The sequence below is a fragment of the Antechinus flavipes genome, chromosome 1 (assembly GCF_016432865.1).
Source record: "Antechinus flavipes isolate AdamAnt ecotype Samford, QLD, Australia chromosome 1, AdamAnt_v2, whole genome shotgun sequence".
Classification (NCBI taxonomy): Eukaryota; Metazoa; Chordata; class Mammalia; order Dasyuromorphia; family Dasyuridae; genus Antechinus; species Antechinus flavipes.
The window spans coordinates 220,300,051-220,319,793 of record NC_067398.1 but is presented as its reverse complement, the minus strand read 5'-3'; positions in this window follow the sequence as shown (position 1 = coordinate 220,319,793).

Below are 19,743 nucleotides of genomic sequence, written 5' to 3'. Positions count from 1 at the left end.
CTTATTATTGTCATTCTCTTGGATGAAATTATTAATTTTGTCTATGATTTAGTGTTTCACCCATTCATTCTTTAGGATCAGATTGTTTAGTTTCCCATTATTTTTTTTTTTTGTTCTATTTTTCCCCTGGCTTTTTATTGAATGTAATTTTTATCGCATCATGGTCTGAAAAAAATGCATTTACTATTTCTGTATTTGGTTTTGAGGTCTTTATGTCCTAACATATGGTCACTTTTTGTACAGATTCCATGAACTACCGAGAAGAAAGTGTACTCCTTTTTGTCTCCATTCAGTTTTCGCCAAAAATTTATCATACCTAACTTTTCTAATATTCTATTTACCTCTTTAACTTCTTTCTTATTTATTTTGTGGTTTGATGTATTTAATTGTGAGAGAGCAAGGCTGAGATTTCCCACTATTATAGTTTATTATTTATTTCTTCTTACAGCTCTCTTAACTTCTCCTTTAGGAATTTTCATGCTATACCACTTGGTAGAATATATTTAATATTGATATTGCTTCATTATCTATGGTAACCTTTAGCAAGATATAATTTCTTTCCTTACCTTTTTTCATTAGATCAATTTTTGCTTTTGCTTGATCTGAGATCAAGATGGCTACACCTGCTTTTTTTTTTTTTTTACTTACCTGAAGTATAATAGATTCTGCTCCAGCCTTTTACCTTTACTCTGTATGTATCACTCTGCTTTAAATGTGCTTTTTTGTAAACAACATATTGTAGGATTCTGCCTTTTGATCCAATCTTGCTATCTGCTTCCCCTTTATGCACGAGTTCACCCCATTCACATTTATAATTAAAACTACTAATTCTGTATTTCTTGCTATTGTATTATCCCCAGATTATATTTTTCTCTTTCCTTTTTCCCTTTCTCTCCTACCCAGTATTTAGTTTTTGAGCATTACTTGTCTCCAACAGCCCTCCCCCTTTAGAATCCCTCCCCCTTTATAGTACCTGTCCCTTTTTAAAGCCTTTCTCATGCTATTTCTGTTTTCCCTTCTATTTACCTACTCCTTCTCTTTTCACCTTTCCTCTCCCATTTCTCAATAAGGTGAGACAAGTTTCTGTGTAAAAGACATATGTCTAATATTTTCTCTTTGAGGAAAATCTGATGAGAGTAAGATTCACACAATATTCATCCCCCTCCCTTTTTTCCTTCAAATGTAATAGGTCTCCTTTATCTCTTTGTGATATGTAATTTCCCCTCATTTTACCTCCACTTTTCCCTTTTTCTGGTACAATCCCCTTTCTACCTCTAGTTCCTTTTTAAATATTATAACAGTAAAACCAAATTGGACGTGCACTCTCTCTATATACCCAATATAAAAATACAGTTCCCAAGAGTTCTTTTTACCTTTTTATGCTTCTTTTGAGTGCTATATTTTGAGGTCATTTTTTTTTTTTGTTAAATCTGATCTTTTCATCAGAAATAAATGGAATTTACCTGTTTCATTGAATGCCCATCTACTTTCCTGGGGAAAATATTCAATTTAGCAGGGTTGTTTATTCTTGGCTGCATTCCAAGTTTCTTTTCAGAATATCAGAATCCAGGCCCTTCAATCCTGTAAGATGGAAGCTGCTAGATCCTGGGTAATCCTTATTGGATCCTCAGTATTTGAATTATTTTTTTTTCTGGCTGCTTGTAATAGTTTTCATTGGTATGATAGTTCTGAAGTTTACCCACAATATTTCTTAGAGTTTTCATTTTGGGGTCCCTTTCAGGAGGTGTTTTGTTGGCATACAGGAGCCATCTGATAGTGGCTGCTGAAGATCCAACCCAAACCCGCAGAATGAATCTCCTCTTGTGAGAGGATGATACAAGAAGACTGAGAAACAGTTGCTATTCTCTAACCTTTCTGACTGAGAGGCCATTGTGTTGTCTGACCTCTCTCCTCTTTTCTCTGCCTCCAATTTATTTCATTCCCAGTACACAACACCTGTGTCAGCAACTGCTGCCCTGCATCTCCTTCAGATGCTATGAACCACAGCTGTGGAGGCTCTCAGAGGATTAATCTGTCCCTTAACAATAATAAATTGGTTTTACTTGACTGATTCTTGATGTCTCATCAAGTCATTCATTTCCATTTGGTCAGTTCTGATTTTTAGTGAATTATTTTCTTCATTTACATTTTTTGCTTCTTTTTGTGTTTATGTCCAATTGAATTTTTAAATGAGTTGTTTTGTTTGATGGAATTTTTTTCCAATTCATATATTCTGTTTTCCTGGAAGTTCTTTATCTTTTTCATTTCACAAATTCTGTTTTTCAGGGAGTTGTTTTCTTTTTCCACTTTATCAAATCTATATTTTAATGAGTTATATACCTTTTCCAAACCTTCTTGCAAAGTTTTCCTTTCCTTTCCCCATTTTTTTCTAGCTTTCTTTTGAGATCTTTTTAAATTTTTTTCTAGGAAAGTCTTTTGTGATGGGGACCAGATTATATCATCCTTTGGGGTTTCATTTGGAGACAATCTGCTTTTAGTGTCCTCAGGGTTTGAGATCTTTTCTTCTCTACCATAGAAACTATCTATAGCTAGAGTTCTCTTTGCCTTTTTACTCATTAAACACACACACACACACACACACACACACACACACACACATACATACATACACACATACACACATGGCATCTGATTTTAGGCCAAGGGAGATTTTCCAAGCCTCTTCTACAGGCAGTGGAAAGTGTTAGCGGAGCTGGGATCTTGTTGACTCACTCCTTGTGCTGGGTGGTTATGCCAGGTCCTGTGAGACTCTGGCATTTGGAGTTCATGCTTTACCTTTTGTGTTTTTGTTGGATGTTTTATAACTTATCTCCTGATATACTGGCTTTCAACCAGGGCAGAATAGCCCACACTGTGGTAGAGTCCTCCCTGCCCTGTGGAGTCTGCACCAGTCCACGAAACCACACCACCCTGAGTCTGCAAACCTGCACTGGCTTCCTGCGCCAAACCAAAAAAGACCTTTTCTGGAGATCTTTGAAATTATCTTCTATTGGTAATTTGCTACACTCCCAATATTCATGAATTCTGCCAGTCTAGAACTAATTGAGAGGCTGAATTTGTTAATTAGTTGTGAATCCTGGGAGGAGATCAGAAAGAAGCATGTGTCCTTTCTGCCTTTTTGGTTCTGCCTCCACCTACTTGTATTTCATAGAGAATGAGTTTCATTTTATACTGTCTTTCTCTATTTGCTTCCATCTTTGTATGTTTTCTTTTTAGTTCTATAATTATAAAAAATACAGAATTCTTCCCTTTCTTCTTCTTTCCCTGCTCCTTAACACTAGGGTATTCCTACATTTCCTCTACATTCCTTTTCTCTTATCCTCAAAACAGCCAATCCAAGACTAGGATATCTCTTTTTTTTTTTTTTTTAATTATTTACTTCCCTCAATATACTTTTTGCTTCTTTTTATCATTAAAGTTCTAAAGAGATATTCCTTTCTTCTGCATCTACTAGAATATTACAAATACATCACCACTGTGTGTGTTCAGCTAGGCTAAATAGCAATTATTGTCCACATTAACCTAACTATAACTATCCTCAACCTTACTATCTATATCATAGCCACCATTACCACATTTCTAACCCTTAACTTCTCAAATATCACCAAAATCAAATCCCTAGGAGGCCTATGAAACAAATCTGCACCAACAATGATTATCATTCTTCTCACACTACTCTCCCTAGGAGGACCACCACCTCTTATCGGCTTCATACCTAAGTGACTTATCCTACAAGAACTAATTGCCAATGACAATTTTATAATCACTACAAGAATAGCCCTTTCAGCCCTACTAAATCTATTTTCTATATATGAATTATTTATGCATCTAGCCTTAACATATTCCCACCCACTAATAACTCTAAAATGCAATTATATAACAACTCAATAAAACCTACTACATTAATTCCAACAACTACAATCATCTCTTCCCTACTACTTCCCCTAACCCCAGATCTATTCAATTGTGTAAATACATTAACTTTACAGATTTTTCTAGAATTGTGAGTTTGTATTTCAAATCCCACACTTATTGAAAATCCCCAATTAAATTTAAAATTCACCTCTTAAGTAGGATTATAACCAGCTTTTTAGGCTAATATCCTTGCTTTTAGTCATATCTTTTGCTTCTTTAAATAATCTCTTTCAAATTTTTTCTCAGTTTACAAAACCTATTCTATGGGCATTAATTCTAGTGAAAATTTCTTTTTAACTAAAATTCACCAGGAATTGGGTATTTATTTTGGATTTATCAGTTCTTTTCCAAAAAGGTATTTGCTAAGTTTTTCTTTTTCTTTTTTTTCCTAATTTATCATTTGCTTAGCTGGAATATTTTATATTTTGATAGATATTAATATATTCCCTTTCCTCAACATTTAATTGTACTGGCATGTATTTGTGCATAATACATTCTAAAATTTTTTCTTATCTTTTGATTGTGAACTCACTTTAATCATATTTGTATTAGTAATTTGTCTTTGTTATTCGTTTACAAATAATATTAGTTGCATTTATCAATTTTGTTTGACATTTCAAAAGGGCAGTTCTTGGTTTTGTTTTAAATTATAAGGTCTTTTAAGTTTGTTTGTTTGTTTGTTTTCCCTGAGGCAATTAGGTTTAAGTTACTTGCCCGGGTCACCTGGCCAGAAAGTTCTAAGTATCTGAAGCTAGATTTGAACTCAGGTCCTCCTGACTTCCAGGCTAGTCCTTTATCCATTACACCAACTAGCTGCCTCCAAGTCTTTTAATTTTTAAAAGACTTTTTATTTCTACAATTAGAAGTTACAGAACAGTGCATACATTGTTGGATCAAGAGTTATGAGGTCTTATCTTCATGAGTTCAAATTCAGCCTCTGACATTTACTACTTTTGAATCCTTGAGTAAATCACTTAACCCTGTTTGCCTCTGTTCGTTATCTGCAAAATGACCTGGAGAATAAAATGGCTAACAATTACAGTACTTAGCAAAGAAAATCTCACTATCACTAAAAATAATCATAAAACACAAAAATTTCCATAATCTTTGAGGTTTCATCTTCTGTCTTTAAAAATCATGTAATGAAAGAAAAAATAGAAAGTTAGGGGGGCTTAGTTGTACTAGATCTAAAATTCTACTGTAAAGCAGCAGTCATCAAAAACATACTATACTGGCTAAGAAATAGAATAGTAGATAAATAGAATAGGTTAGATACACATAACACAATAATCAATGACTAATAATCTAGCATTTGATAAATCACAAAACTCCAGCTTCTGGGATAAGAACTCTCTATTAGACAAAAATTGATGGAAAATTGAAAACTTGGCTTACAGTTTATGTAAGTCTGCAGGACTCTTTGAAACTATTCTATTTATCTTTTCTTATAGAACTATAACATTCCATAATATTCATTTACTTTATTTGATGGGCATCCACTTAGTTTCCAGTTTCTTGCCATTACAAAAAAAAGTTGCCACAAACATTTTTGCACATGTGGATTCCTTTCCCTCCTTTATAATTTTTTTAGGATACAAGCCCAGTAGAAACATTGCTGGATCAAAGGGTATGCACAATTTGATAGCCCTTTGGGCATAGTTCCAAATTACTCTCCAGAACAGTTGTATCATTTCACAATTCCACCAATAACGTATTAGTGGCCCAGTTTTCCCACATCCCCTCCAACATGTATCATTATCTTTTCCTGTAACTAGATTACTTCTTTTGCATTTCTCTACTTAAAGGCATATTCTGAGTCTACAAGGAAGCAAGGAAGAGATGGCTTGGAGTGAAATGGTAAAATTGATCAGCTATTCAATTTCTCTTGAATTATGTATTCAAAAAAATGCTACTTTTTTGACTCAAAGTGTAGGAAATTCTCAGAGTACCAACAGCTATTTATTAAGTCTATTCAGCAAAGAAAAACATAGGATCATATTTTCTGAATCATTTGTATGACTATTGCTCATCATCAGAATGGTTCAGGCTTAATTAGGTGCCCTAACTGATAGCAGGAAAAACAAATTCCTATATCAGGGAATGGTAGTATTCATTTAATGATGCAATTACTCTCTAAATCCAACATATCTTCAAGTATACAAATCTTGATCCTCAGTTGCTGAGTTGAACTTTCTGTTATTTTAGTATACTGAAGAACAATGAATTGATCTGTATGAATATATCTCCCATCAATGCAGATTACAGCTCCTTATCCCCCTAATACATGAGTTAATGACTTGCTGTGTCTGATATTAATATTTAATAAGCACAAAATGAAAAATATCTCCATTATGTTTCTGGACAGTGCTGTTTAACTGTGACTTTTTCAATATGGTGATTTTAGAAGTATTATCAATTTGGGGACAACATAAATGTCTAAAATGTATGTTGGCACTTAGGTCCTATTACATAGCATTGAACTAGTATTTTTTAATTCTAAATGATATATAGTCTTTACATTTGGATTAGATTGTCATGAATTTAGTTCTGTAATTTTTGTAGCAATTGTTCACACTATTTATTCTGTCTCTAAGGATCATAGATTGGGAAATGTCCTTCGAGGTCACCTAATAAAACTTTCATACTTTGAAGATTATGAAACTGAGACCCCTAAAATTATGAGTTATCCCAAATCACACATGTAGTAAATAATAAAACTTACATTTCAACTTCAACTATCTGAATCAAAACTTTTTCTATTATGTCATGTAATTTCCTAAGTATTACCTTGCATCAACTTGAGTCTTTCCTTGAATCCTGTGAATATTTTAAAATATATCATTCTATGACTTTGGAATTCAACAAGAACAAGGAGAATAAACTTCCAAGTCTAAGAAATCTTTAAGTTGTTCAACTTTCTCCATTCTTGCTGTAACATATCTTTGCAAATTATTTTATGTTACTTTAAGTAATCTATATTTCAACCAAACTGGAGCATTCACTGAACTCTGAATATGTCCTGGATTTTCCTGCTTTTGTAAATTATGTCTCCATTATCTGAAAATCTTCCTATTTATTTCTAGTAGCAAAGTAGACTTTGCATAAAGAACCTGAAGTGAAATCAGAAAATCTGGTTTCATATATTACTCCCTCCATTATTTAGCTGCTTGATATTGGACAACTCCCATATCACTTCTATCTCCATTTTATAAAAAGGAAATTTTACTAGATGTTTTGTAAGTTCTCTTGTAAATATAAAGTCTAGGATTTTAAATTTTCTATTATTTTGCGTATCATTATCTATTTATTCTTCATGATCTGGTTTTGATGTTACCCCCCCCCAATACTGCCAGACATAAATGTCACTATTTTCTTCTACTATTCTACAATTTTGTACTTTTTTTGCACACCTAAATTATTGTATATTGTATAAACTCATGTAACCACTTCTTCTAGATTATAAAGCTTCAAAAGCTGATGTACCTCAACTTTTATGTTTTTGTCGATTGCATTTTTTGAACAAGGCATGGTATTTCATCATGTGTGGTCACTGACAAGACAGAAATGCCCATTCAATAAATAATCTTACAATTTACAGCCTTAGAGATTTTCTTATAATCAAGGAAATGATTTTCTGTGCACATGTGGCCAAATGTCAGAAATCATACTTGAACCCATGGTTTTTAGCATTAAAGCATCCTATTATGTTAAAGTTCCATGTTCAATCTGTAATTTATATCTACATAAAGGATGTATATATGAATATGGATAAAGGCATTTACATGCATTTATGCATACATTCTTGCACATATATATAGACAGCTAGGTAGGATAGTGGACAGAGTTCTGATATTAGGAAGAAGAATTCAAATCACCTTAAACATTTAATAGTTATATGATAATGAACAAGTCACTTAACCAATACTTATCTGTAAAATAGAGATAATTGAACCTACCTTACAGAATTACTTTGAGAATCAAATTTATAAGCTTTTTAGCAGACTCCCTAGCACATACTAAGTATTTAGTAAACAGTTATTCTGTGTATGTGTATGGATACATACATATGTATATGTAATTGTATGTATGACATAAGGTAGAGAATAAATTTCTTGTGGATAAATGAAAGGAATAAAATAAAAAACAAAATATATTCATTTTCATTTTAATTAAAATGCACTAATATTTATAATTTAAAATAGTCTCTTCCATCTACGCACACCTGAGATTATTGCCTATAATGAAAATAAATTGAGCACATCCTTTCCTGTCAAAACATTAAGCAACAGGATAAGTCTGAATATGAAAAATATTAAAGAATAATTTCATCCTCTTCTGAAAGAACTTTCAATATTTTGAATGCTTATTGAACTGTGTCATGAAAAAGAAAAAAAGAAACCTCTGCATTTTTAAATGGACCCTTAGTAGTAAATTGAATATTGAATTTTCTATGTCAGTCATTGGAAATACACATCTAAATATCAAAGTTCATGTGCACAGTAGAAAGCACAATAAAAGCTTGAATATACTGAATTTATTTTGCTTGGTGTTATGACTTCATTTGCAAGTATAAATATACCAAAGTCCTCTTCCTTCTTCCTCAGTTCAGCAGAATAGAATCAGAAGGAAATTGGATCAGACAGTCCATCACAAAATTTTCAAATGGACATTTTAGTGACAGCTAGGTTTGTACAATATATCATGTCATTTTTTGCAATGCTTGGCTTTCAGCCAGTCACAAAATTTTGCTTGATTTTTAATATGCAAATGCTTTCATGGAAATTGAACAATTTGAGATTTTATAAAATCACTATCCATCACAATTTACTATAATAGTTCTATTACTTTATGAAATGTTTGTGTCAGAGTGAATAATTTCTCAGACATTTTATTGTTTGATTTCATCATAATTGTGATCAGAAAAACAAATAAAGAACTCTGTGAGATCTGGAACTACTTCTTTTACTACTCCATCCTAAGTTCCTTCATATATAAAATAAAAACTTGCAACAGTTCATCTCAATGGTCCCTTCTGGATCTAAAATTTTGTGATTTGCTCCATCATTTCTCATTTTAAAAGCTGGTGATATTTATGTTTTAAATGAAACAAAACCAAATCCAAATAGCTCTCTCAAAGGTGGAACTTAATATATGTAACAATTTTTTTTTGATAAAACATTTGCTTCAAGGCAATAGTATTTTCCCCATAATTTGTTTTAGTAAGACATAAAATAATTACATGTTTAAATTTCATGTAAATAAATAAATAAATCATTGGGGGAAATATTTAAATGCTTAGTATGTTTCAAACACTGTTATATACACTGTGTATAAAAATATAAATAACAAGATACTTTGTATCCTCAAGATGCCTACATTCTAATGAGGGTGAGAACAGAAGTGTCAGGAAGTAACAATTTGATTGAGAAATCTGTAAGGATGATGAAGATATTCCGGAGAGAAAATTGTAAAGTGAATACTTAATTACGATTGACCATTCCACAGGACTTCTCCTATCCTTTTTGGATCAGCTTAGAAATGACCTGAAAATTAGTAGAGAGTAAAATTTAGCTTAGGGAAAACTTTCCTGACATGGTCTTCTGATAAGGAATATTATCACCCAGAACAGTGGAGGCTGAGTGTAGGTATTTTTTCATCCCAAGAAGGTCCCTATTAAAGAGATGGCTAGAAAGTAAATAAGGAGTAATTGCAAAATTTAATACTTAAAATGACAATCAAATTCTAGGAAAAATATTTTTCTACTAAAGTAAATTAAACTTGTAATAGTGTTATTTAAATTTGAGAGAAAAAGACAAGAACTTAATATAGTTGTAAAAATACATGCATTGCAAAATTAGAACTATTTTGAATATGTTAGCAATATTTTTTGTGATCTATTTTCCTTTCTGAATAATTTATTTGTAATTTTCCAGATCTTTCAGATGTAGCATTCTACATATAATTTTTCTTAATATTTGGTAAAAATATATATTATCAATAAAATTGTTAGGTATAATGATTCCCACTTTATATGGACCTAGTTTGATTTGTTTGGTTTCAATGTTTGACATAAATACCCTCAGAATTTTTTTAAGATAGATAATAATAAAGCAAATCACAGCATTTTAGCCTGAGAAAGCATTTTAAATACATTTTTTTCATATTGTTCTTTTTCCACATGAGGCGACCAAATATGGATTAGTGAAATATTTTTCTAAGATCACATTGAGTCCCCTTTTTAAAAAAAATATTTTTATTTCCCTCAGTCCCATGTAAAAATATTTTGGTTATATATGTATATTCATTTTTTGCATATTTCCATCTTAATCATGTTATAAGAAAATAATCAGAACAAAAGAGAAAAAAATACACACACACACACAAAGGTGAAAATAATATTTATTGATCTACATTCAGTTTCCACAGTTTTCTCTTTGGATGTGGATGTCATTTTTCATCCAAAGTTTATTGGGATTGTCTTAGATCACTGAATCACTGAGAACCAATTCTATCATAGTTGATCATGCACAATACTGCTGTTACTGTTTATGATGTTTTCCTGGTTCTGTTTGCTTCATTTAGCATCTGTTCATGTAGATCTTTATAGGCATTTCTAAACTCAGTCAGTTCTTCATTTTTTGTAGAGCAATAATATTCCATTACTTGCATATACCATAACTTATTCAGCCATTCCCAAATTGATGGGTTCCTATTCAATTTCTAATTCCTTGCCACTACACAAAAAGCTACTACAACATTTTTGCATATATGAATCCTTTACCCTCTTTTATGATTTCTTTGGGATGTAAACCCAGTAGTGACTGCTGGATCAAAAGGTATGCACAATTTCATAGTCCTTTGGCTATAGTTCCAAATTGCTTTCCAGAATAATTGGATCAATTTCCTTATTTGTTTTAATGACACTAAAGATGACCAAAGCAAACTGATAAAAAAAATTCTAAATAATGAAATAAATACTTTGGGAATTTTTTTATTTCTTTTTGCATATTAAGTTGATTAAAAACCTTACAACTCAAGGTCTTTGATATTTACTTCCTCATACTGTGATAAGTCTAGTGTGAGTAGAAGGCAATTGAGCTGACTTCACAGATCAAGCAACTGTGCTTCATTGTTATCTTGTCTATGATGTAAATATGGGGTCAAAAAGTGAGCTGGGTTCAAATATTGTCTATGGTACTCATTAGCTGTGTCATTAAATCTCTCAATATTCTGGGAAATCTTTATTTGCATAGCTATATGCCATACCTGGAGTTCCCTACAAAATATGCCTTCACACATGGAAAGTGAAAGCACTTATCTTGTTGAAAGTGTTTGGACAAGTTCAGATAAATTCTTGATGATAAGAGGAAACAATTTGAATGTTAACTATCCTGGTAAGTATATGAGAAGGTCTTAGTGCACCTAGCATTAGATCTGGGAAGTGGGAAGTGTGAGATCTAGAAATGTTAAGGATTGTTTACACAACAAAAAGCAAAGCTGCTTTGTGTCTTCAAGATTCTAATTAATGCACAAACTGTCTCCTTAATTGTCTGAGATGGGATTTGAACTCAGGTTTTCCTGATTCTAGGGTTTGTACTCTAGCCACCACACTGCATAGAAACCTAAAAAAAAACTGTAAAAAGATTTTTCAGAGATTTATTTTTCAATTTACTTTTATTTATTAATTTTTGTTTCACCCCTTTCTAGTTGTTTTACTTTTCTCATCCTCTTTTTTTTAATTCCTAATTTTTACAAAGAGATGGAGGTTTCCTAGCAAGTCAATAAGTGACCTTAGTAAATCAAGTAGGAAACATTGTAGACACATTTCTAATATGGATTAAAGGTCACATTTGATCCTATAGCTTCTGGCTCCAAAGATATCCTTACAATGTTGCCATTCTCCCTCTCCCTGCCCCTCTCTTTTTCCTCTCCCTGTCCCTTTCCTTCTCCCTATCCCTCTCTTTCCCTTTCTTCCTCTCTCTCTCTCTCTCTTTCTCTCTCTCTCTCTTTCTCTCTCTCTCTCTTTTTCTCTCTCTCTCTGTTTCTGTCTCTCTTTCTCTCTCTTTCTCCCTCTCTCTTTCTCCCTTTCTCTCTCTCTCTCTCTCTCTCTCTCTCTCTCTCTCTCAATCTGTCTTTTTGTCTCTGTCTCTCTGAATCTCCCTGTCTCCCTGTCTCTCTCTCTCTGTTTCTCTATCTCTGTGTGTCACTGAATCTCTCTGTCTCTGTCTTTCTGTCTCTGTTTTGTCTGTCTCTCTGACTCTCTGAATCTGTCTGTCTCTCTCTGTCTTTCTGAATCTCTGTCTCTTTGTCTATCTTTCTGAATCTCTGTCAACCTGACTCTCTGAATCTGTCTGTGTCTGTGTCTGTCTGTCTCCTTGTCTCTCTCTCTTGCGCACACACACACACACACACACACACACTCATAGATGTCTAACTATCTATCTATGAAGCTAGATGATGAGAGAACAGAGAACTAGTCATGGGATCAGGAACATTTGAGGATCAAAGAAAATATTTATTAAGTATTTAGCATGCTGCCTGTTCACATAAAAAGTTCTTAAAATGTTAATTACTTTTGTTATTATTAAATATTTGTAGTTGACCTATACATGTTCTTTTCCCTGAGCTTATTTTGGTCACATTTACTATGTTACTGGAGAGGGAGATCTGGTTATTCTACCTACAGTGAAGGGAAATAAGTAAAATATTTCTTTTCTCCTTTCAGGCAATGATCACAGTTTCTGGCTAATATAGGAGAGATATTCCTTCTATAACCTTAAAATGAAGGTGCTATGTTTGTTTATTTTTTACTTTGTTACTAATTCCATAATCAACCCTTCCCCTCTCCTCAGCAAAGAGTAGAAAGAATTCCATGTAGATCTGTGACCATCAGCTTCTGGCAATTTGAGGTTATTGATTATTGTGACTGAGCTTTGCTGATAATCTTCAAGTCTGACTATCCAAAAAAATAGAAAGAAAGAGGGGATGAAGTATAGTGTCTATTCCCAAAGGAAAGAAATCTTCAAAATATGAATTAGACATAAGCTTCCTCCAAGAAAATCTTGGAATAGTTAAAAAAGGATTTTAAAAATCAAATAAGAGAGGTAGATGGAAAATAAATTAAAATAATGCAAGAATATAGTGAAAAGAAAGTCATCAGCTTTGTTAAATAAAAGAACAAAATATATTGAAGAAAATAATGCATTGCTTTGTGCCTTGCACTATCTAGCTGCTTTCTTTTATTTCTTTAAAGGGCATTTTGTAATTGGATCTCTAAAGGTCTTGAGTGGGTTTGGGGTAGATTGGATTAGAGGTAACAGGGCAAAAGGGAATGCCCCATCTTGTGCCTTGTTCTGGTGTACAGAGATGGGCATGGTATAAATAGATTATATTCCTAGCCATTTCTAGTTTAGGAGACAGAATAAGTTCAGTCACTATTTATCATTGTTCTCTTCATCAACATTACAATTACATCATCATTTATACAGTCAAAAGCATTTTCACCCTGAAATATCCAGATAATTGAGATTACAAGATTTGAAAAGGCAAGATTTTTTTTAGATAATGGTTTGCAGTTTCTACTTCATTAATTCCATGCCTATGCACCCTGAATGTAAATAAAATTTATATACTTTCAAACAGACAATATTCCAGAAGTATTTAATTTTCATTAGAATCTTCATAGGAGTCACTAATCATGATGATACATGATTAATATCTTTGCTACTTTGGAGGCAGAGACTAGTACATCACTTGAAGTCTGATGTTCTGAACTTCAGTAAGTTCAAAACTGATAGGGTACATGAACTAAATTAAGCACCACTATGTCAGCCATTTAAAGAAGAGGGCCACTACACTGGAAAGTGGAAAGAGGGAAAACTGTTTTAGGTCAAGAAATGAATCCAATCTGGAGACAAGAGAACAGAGTAGCATGAACTTACTTGAACTCTCCCAAATTTATCTCCAAACAACTTAAAATAATGCTTTAAATCAAATTCTGGAGCAGCAGAGTTAACAAAAGGTCAGGGCAAAACAATTTTCTAGCATGAGACAATTTAGGAGGTTATCAGAAAAGATCAGTCTCACCAGGGCAGTCCAGAATCCCAGGGCAAATAGCAAAGGCTACATCTCAAGGATCACTGCATCAGCAGAGCAGCAGCATCTGGAGGTCTTAACCCATAGACATAAAATCAAACAGGTAGTTAAGAAGGAGATTGCCATAGATCATTTGCTGGCACTAGGCATAGGATCCTGTGAATTACCCATACACAGTTCCCCTAAGAAGTCCTGGGGCAAACAGGGATACCTGCATACTAGGGCTAGCGGGTTCAGAAATGTTTCAGGTTGGGAAGAAGTATTTGTGGAGATTAAGGGCCAGAATACAGGCAAGAAGAGCAATGAGTACAGTTCTTGGAATATTGAAAACTTTCAAGTCTTCAGAACTGCCTCTAAAAACAATCACACACAAATTAACATCCACCCCTCACACAGAGAGTTCTGAAGCTTTGGAGAAATTTAAAAAAAAAAAAAAAGGCAGGAAAATGAGCAAACAAGTAAGCAAACAACAACAAAAAATCTAACGATAGAACATTATTGTGGAAATAGGAAGGAAAAGACAAAAATCCAGAAGAAATCAATGAAATCAAAGTAGCTCTATTCTATACACAGTCTCAAAAAGCCTTCTCTCTTCTCCCTCCTCTCACTCCTGCCCTTCCCCCCCAAAAAAATGCTGAAAGAGTTCAACAAGTATTAAAAAATAAATGAGAAGTAGATGCAAAATTGATAATGGAAATTAAAATGATGCAAGAAAATTATGAAAATAAAGTCAATAGTTTGCTTAAGGAGAGACAAAATATATTGAAGAAAAGAATGCCTCGCTCCGTGCACTGCACCATATAATTTCCCTGACTCCTTTATTTCTTTAAAGAGCATTTTGTAATTGTATCTCTAAAGGTCTTGAGCAGGTTTGGAGCACACTATTTCCAGATATTTATGCATTCTGTAGTTACTTTGTTTTTAATTATATCTTTATTTCACTAAAGTTTACCCAAAACAGCTTAACAATTAAAATTAATTTTTAAATTTTAAGTTCCAAATTCTCCTCCTACTCCTTCCCTATTTGATTAAGACAAATTTACATGTGAAATCATACAAAACATTTCATATTGTGGGGGGGAAAAGCAGGAATAATGAAGAAGAAGAAGAAGAAGAAGAAGAAGAAGAAGAAGAAGAAGAAGAAGAAGAAGAAGAAGAAGTAGTTTAAATTATCTTTAAAGATCTTAAAATATAGAATTGGCTATATGATCAAAGAAGCAAAACATTCACCAATAAAAAATTCCTTGAAAAGCAGATTTGAACTAATGGAAAAAGAGGTACAAAACTTCACTGAAGAAAATAACTCCTGAAAAATTAGAATTGGGCAAATGAATAATAATGACTCCATGAGACATCAAGATACAATAAAATAAAATCAAAGGAATGTAAAAAAGTAGAAAGGAATTTGAATTATCTAATTGGAAAATCAAGTGACCTGAAAATAGATTAAACAGAAAGAATTTAAGAATTAATGGACTAAATGAACGCAATTATCAAATAATAGCCTAGAAAATATATTCAAGAAATTACCAGTCATAATTACTTTGACATACTGTAAACAGAGATTAAAATATAAATATAAACAATATAAATACATATAATAAACATTATATAATTTATATAATGCAATATATTAAGATAAAATAGAATATTGATCATCTCCTGAAAGAGAGCTCAAAATGAAAACTCCTATGAATATTATGCAAATTCTAGATCAAAGAAAAAATATTGCAAGCAGGTGGGAAGTAATATTTCAAATGTGGAACCAGAATCAGGATAACAGAAAATCTAGTTGTTTCCATAGTAAAGGATAGAAGGGATTGGAATATGATATTCTGGAAGATAAAGAAACTAGCATTACTATCAAGCATAACTTATCCAGCAAAACTAGGTATAATCTTTCAGGGAGAATACTGGATTATCTAATGAAACAGAAGACTTGCAAGCAATCCTGATAAAAAGCCCAGAACTGATTAGAAAATTTGACTTTCAAATACAACACCCAAGAGAAGCAAATAAAGCTAGAGAAGAAAAAAGAAATCACAAGGAAATCTCCTATATGGGAAAATGATGTTGTATAACTTTTAAAAAACTTATTGTTATTATTACAGAAAGATTATATATAGAAGATACAAGTGCAAACTGATTATGATGGAATAATTTTTATAATATAAAATTAAAGGATGAAAAAAGAGAAATGCACTAGAAGAATGGTGAAGGGAATTGGTGGACAAATTATCTCACATAAGAGAAGGAAAAAAAGGAAAAGATTTTACAGTAAAAGGAAAGATGAGGGTGGTGGCAAGACTTGAAATTTATCTCATCACTATTGACTGAGAGGGATGCCATTCAGTTGGGTAAAGAAATCTGCTTTACCCAACAAGGTCAGGGAATAAGAGAAGGGAGATGATGGAAAGGAAGACCTATTAAAGGAGTTAGTGGTCAGAAGAAAAACACATTTTCAATAGATAGAATTAAAAGAGAGAAAAGGATTTACAAATGGAAGCAAATAAGATGGAGTAAATATGAATATGTAAATATGAATGGAAATAACTTAAACAGACAACAGAAAAAAAAAAAAAAGATTGGATTAAAATCCTAAATCCAATTATATGTTGTTTAGAAGAAACATTTTAAACAGAGAGTAAAATATAAAAGATTGGAGCAGAATATATTATAGTTTAGCTGAAGTAAAGGAAAAACAGTCTAAGCAAGTTTTTCAGTTAATCAACAATGCAATAAGACCTGTGAGTAGTGGCTGCATTTCTAGACAGTGTGAATTAAAAAGACCCCAACTCAAAACAACAACAATATACACATAAACAGAAGGCACAGCTGTGAGTTGAATATAAAGGGATAATATCTTTAAACGCTGAAATTAAGAGGTAACAGGAGAATGTACTGGTAGAAAGGGAAAAGGAAAATTGGAATAGTTTAAATTACTTGCCATAAAAAGAGGCAAGGTAAAGATTTTGCAAGCAGTATATATAGGATATATAGTGGAGATGAAGAGGGGAAGGAAAGGATGAATGAGTCACTAGTACTCTCATCAGAGATGAAATTTAAAGAGGAAATAACGTGCACACAATATGATATAGAAATCTATCTTATCCTGAAGAAAAGTAGGAAGAGGAAGGGAAACATGGAGGAAAGCTGATACAAAAGGGGGCATGTTAGGGGAGAGAGTGGTCATCAGCAAAACACTTTTGAAGAGGCATTGGGTAAAAGGAGAGAGATAATAGAATAAATGGGGGAAATATAGTTAGCAATAGGAATTGTAAAAAAGAATTTTGAAGTATGTTTCTCTGATAAGGCCTCATTTTTCAAACATAGAGGAAAGTGAGTCAAATTTATAGAAAAAAAAAATGAGCCATACCCCAACTGACAAAAGATCAAATAATATGATCTCTATTCAAAGGTCTATAAATTCATGCATATACTTTGATCTAACATTAGCACTACTAGGCATAATTTCCAAAAGAGATTTTTTTAAAGGAAAAAACTTATATGTACAAAAATATTATAGCTGCTCTCTTCTCAGAGCAAAATATTGGAAACTGAGGAAAATTAGGGAATGTTTGAATAAATTGTGGTATGTGATTATGATGGAATATTATTTTTCTTTTGGAAATGATGAGCAGGATGCTCTCAGTAAAACAGAAAAGCCCTTCATGAACTCATGCAAAGTGAAATACACTTTATACAAAATGATAGCAATCAGCTAAAATAAATCAGCAAAATAACACCAATAAAGCTAAAACAAATCAGCTGTAAAGTATTTTGGTATTGTTAGAAGTACAGTGATCTATAGCTACTTTGAAGGACTTATGTTGAAAAATTCTATCCATATCCAGAGAAAGATGGGATTGCCAGATTGAAATATATTCTCTGTATGTGTGTGTTACTTTTCTTAATTTTTTCTTGAGGGTTTTTGTAGAGGACTGAAACTCCAAAAAGGTATACTTGAATCAGACAATGAAGCACTTAAGGTTAATTATCTTATTTGCTGTGAGATAATGACTTTTATTAGCATATATTTGGATAAATAGCTCTTCTCACCATTGGTGCTTGCTGAATGTTTGGTCTTAAGATAATCATAGGCAAGGATTGGAGGCTGGAAGGAGAGGCCAGAGTCACTTGGGAGCAGGAGGAAAAGGAGAGGCTGGGGACTCTGGACTCCAGAATCCAGGATACATCTTTGGCAAGCCTTATGGCAGTTTCCCTGCCTTCTTCACTTCTCGCCCTAAAGACCAAGGACTTGAATTTATCCTGACTCTGGCTGACCCTGAGACCTTCCAGGGTGCTAGCCCATATGTTATAGGTTTTTCTTTATTTGTTTTTAGGGAGAAGATTTTTGTTTTCTTTCACAACATGATATTCATGGGTAAGTTTTACATGAGTTCATATGTGGTTTCTTAATGGGAATTAGAGGTAGGGATAAGAATCTGGAACTTGAAGTTAAAGAAATATTCAAAATTGTTTTAAATTTAACTAGGTTAAATATTAAATAAATAAATTGAAAAAGAAATAAAAATAGGATGACTTACCCATCAAAACTAAACAAATAAAATAAAAGGAGCTTGACTATAGAAATTTATTATGATGATAGGGAGGAACAAGAAATGAAATTAGAAAAGGCTGATAGTATGAAAATGACTCCATTTGAAGCCGTAAAGAAAAATGTAAGTTGTTGTAATATTTGTAATTCTTTAAAACTTTATTGATATAAGAGGAATTAGAACAAATATAAGTAGACAGAGAGTGTGTTTGTAATGTGACTTTGATGGGATGAAATCCTTCTGTGCTCATTCCTACCTCACAAATAAAAGGGTGAAAAAGAAAATTGTACTGCATGAATAAGGAAAGGAAAGATTGGAATAAATTGTCCAATATAAAAGTGTCATAATAGAACTATTATATTGAAGCTGATGATGAAGTGGGTGGCAAGCAAACTTTTGTAATGGGCTGAGGCTTGAGTTGATGCACTGAGGTCCCAAGCACATGAGGCTAAATAGTAATTGGACCATACTCTACTAATATATAAGCTTGGAGAAAGAATGGCCCCTGCCCACTCTTTGTGCAAGTCCTGATGTATTGTATAGGAAATGACGATTTTGGTGGGTGGAGGCAGGGGAGTGGAAAAGGAAGGGGAAGGAGAGACTTTTGGCATTGCCATTGCGATGGTTTGCTCAGCTCAGATCTCTCTCTGTTAGCTGGCTTCCTGTCGCAACTACCCATATTGCTATTGCAATCTTTCTTGCCTATATTTGCTATCGCAATCCTTATTCATCTCTTCACTTCAATAAATATTGAAGATTTTTCCCTTAACCTGAATTCCTGACTCCAGCTGATTTTAAATACGCGGTCGTTACAAACTTTAAATCTTATTCTTATAAAAACTATCTAAAGATAGCATACTTACACATTCAGTTGGATATAGAAATGTATCTTACCATATAAAAAAGTAAAAAGTGAGGGGAATAATAGAAGGGGAACTGATAAAATAAAAGATATTTTTGGGAAGGCAGTGATCACAAGCAAACACTTGTGAGGAGGGAAAGAATGGGAGGTGAGAGAAAGAGGGAGGAATTATATATTGAATTGTAATGATTATAAATGTGAATTGAATGAATTCACCCATGAAATGGAAGTGAAAGCAGAATGGATTAAATAAGAGAATCATACCATATGCTGTTAATCAAAAACTCACTT